Here is a 2,557-nt window from a genome sequence, read left to right as displayed (position 1 = left end):
CGGGGCCCAGAGGCGGGGCTGCTGGGTCACAGGGGAACTCGCCTCTGAAGTCTGGAGAAGCGCAGGGCCGCTGAGGCCTGCACAGGGAGCCCCCTCCCGCCAGCAGCCTCGGGCCCTGGCCTCCAGGCCGCCCCGGCTCAGCACGGTCACCCCGAGGGGCCACCCCGAGGGGCTCCCAGCATGTCTGCATCCGCATTTCCTTAGTGAGCGGGAGGTTGAGCGGCTTCCGAGCTCGGGGCCGCCGGGGTCCCCTCGGAGAAGCGTCTTCGTCCCTGGCGGTCGCAACGGGCCGTCGCTGAGCTGTGGGAGAGCCTTCCGCAGCCCGGGCGCCAGTCTGCATCCGGACGTGCTGCCTGGGTCTTCTCCTACTCGTGGGTCACCTGTCCATTATCAAAGGTGTGTTTGTTGATGCACACAGACCTGGGGTACTGAGGGGCAGGGGGGTGAGAGGCTTCACCAGAGACAGCGGGGGGCAGAACGGGCAGATCCACGCTGAGGGAGCACGGGAGACAGGAGGGGTCTGCCGTGCCCTGTGGTCACCTCTGGGGCGGGGACCGAACTCACAGCAGCTGCGGCCGGCTTGCAGCGCTGAGTCCTCACCCGCTGCGCCACCGCACATTTCCAATTTTGATGAATTCGCCTGTTTTTTCTCTCACTGTCTGTCCGTAAGCCCCACGCCCGGGCGCTCCCCCACACCCCTCAGCCCTCTGCTTTGCCAGAGGTTGTACTTAAACCCAGCGCCTGCTCCCGCCCCCGGGCGCGCCCAGCCCCCTCTCCTAAATGCCACTGAACAGTTAATTATTGCTGGGGTCAAATTCCGGCAGTCTTCGCTCAGCCGTGCCCAGGTAAACACCCACGGTCTTTCAGTATATTCCTGACATTCTGCTCACCCCCCTTTTGAATCAGTACTCTATTACGTACAAACAATTTTCCCACTTGACCTTCAAAGAATTCCTGAGAGTTAGCCGGAGCGAACCCATCTGCGGGCCCGGAGGCCAGGGCGCGGGTGGGGCCGGCCAGCTCTTCAGCCCACCTCAGCTTCACTGGCCGGCTCTGCTGTTGCGGGCGGGCGGCGGGCAGCGGGACCAGGACCACGAGCGAGCTCCCCCCACCCCCAGTCCTTGGGGCAGCCCCGCCTCCCCACCTCTGCTGGGTGCTAGCTGCCACACTTTCTCAAGGACGCGAAGCCTTCGCAGGCTCCGTGGAAGCCGCTGTGGCACGTGCAGGGATCACAGAGCTCAGAGCCAGGAGCCCGCGGCAGTCTGCCGGCCCAGCCTTGGCTTTAAAGGCAGCCTAGGGCGTGCACTCACGCGGGCCTGCCACGGAGCCCCCGCTCCCCTCTCCAATCCGGCCCCTCTGGGGGCAAAGGGAGTGCCACCGTTCTGTGCTTGGCTGGGTGCACACGGGACAGCCGCCCTGGAGCCCTGACCCCACCCTGCAGGGTCTGCACAAACAGGAAGCGCAAGCTTGGCCCTCAGAGGGGCTGGGGGGGTGGTCACGGCGCTCACACCTGAGCCCTCCCCCGCCCAGCCCAGGCCCCGTCAGCACTGGGGCCACAGCCTGCGGAATCCAGCCTCCTGCTCCCCCACCCCCACCCCCACACTCCGGGGGCGCACTCAGCCCGGCCTCTGCGGGGGCGCCAGCTGCGAGGATGTGCTGGAAACCAGACATGCGTGAGCAACAGCTGTCCTCTGGGGTCAGTGGCCAGTGGCCACAGCCCACTCAGGGACCTGCCAAGGCCAGGCAGCCCCAGACCCACCCAAGGGTGCGGCCCCGAGCCCTTGGGGTGCGGCCGGGACTCAGGGCAGGGTGCAGCCCACCCTCCTTCCTGCTGGAGTGCTGGAGTGGGGCGGGCAGGGCCTGCCAGGCTCGCCAGGATGAAGGACCCCAGGGCCCAGCTGCCGCCCGCCCCTTGGTGCTGACGCTGCTTCCAGTTACTGGCCCTTTCTCTTTAGGCTGAAAACGGGGATCACAGATGCTTCCCATTATTTTTAGGCATCTGACTTAAAGTGTAGGGAATCAATAGGTGACTGGTACAGACAAGTCCCCTTGGGGTCACAGATGCTCACAGGACGCAGCGGCCCCGGTTCTGGGTCCAGGTCGCCCTCCTGGGCGTCCAGCCTGGGGCTGCAGGCGTCCTCCTGTCTCTGGCCACCTGGCCTGGGTCCTGCAGCCCTGGGTTTCACGCTGGGGCGGCCCGCGCTCTGCTGAATTTCACTAAACTGGATGAGGCTATTTTTATTTATTAACTAGGAGCGGATCTTTCTGTCCCCTTCTGGGCCGGCCCTTCCGGCTGCCCGCACGGGCCAAGTGCCCACTCGGCGGCCGGGGCCCAGGATTTCCTGAGGCGGCGGCGAGGGCACGCCTGGTCCCTCCACGCCAGGGCTGGCGGAGCAGGGGCGCTTCCACGCCCGGCCTCTCGCCCCCATCTGGGGACCCCACCCGTTCCTTCCTGTGTTCCCCGGAGGGAGCTGCCGCCCAAGCCGGGGAGCAGTGGGGCAGTAGCCGCGCACGCGCGGGGTCCGTAGGGCCCTTTCGGAAATGACGGCCACGGGGG

General features: G+C 66.6%; 1 protein-coding gene across 1 annotated transcript in view; it reads left to right on the top strand.

The window, feature by feature from the left end:
- Positions 1–2,557, top strand: part of DENND3 (DENN/MADD domain containing 3) — a 57,992-nt gene that overhangs the window by 33,295 nt on the left and 22,140 nt on the right. The window lies entirely within an intron of this gene.

Source organism: Condylura cristata, unplaced genomic scaffold (assembly GCF_000260355.1).
Source record: "Condylura cristata isolate star-nosed mole 26May11 unplaced genomic scaffold, ConCri1.0 scaffold00009, whole genome shotgun sequence".
Lineage (NCBI taxonomy): Eukaryota > Metazoa > Chordata > Mammalia > Eulipotyphla > Talpidae > Condylura > Condylura cristata.
Note: the sequence above shows the minus strand (reverse complement) of the source record. Positions and strands in the feature narration are given on the sequence as shown.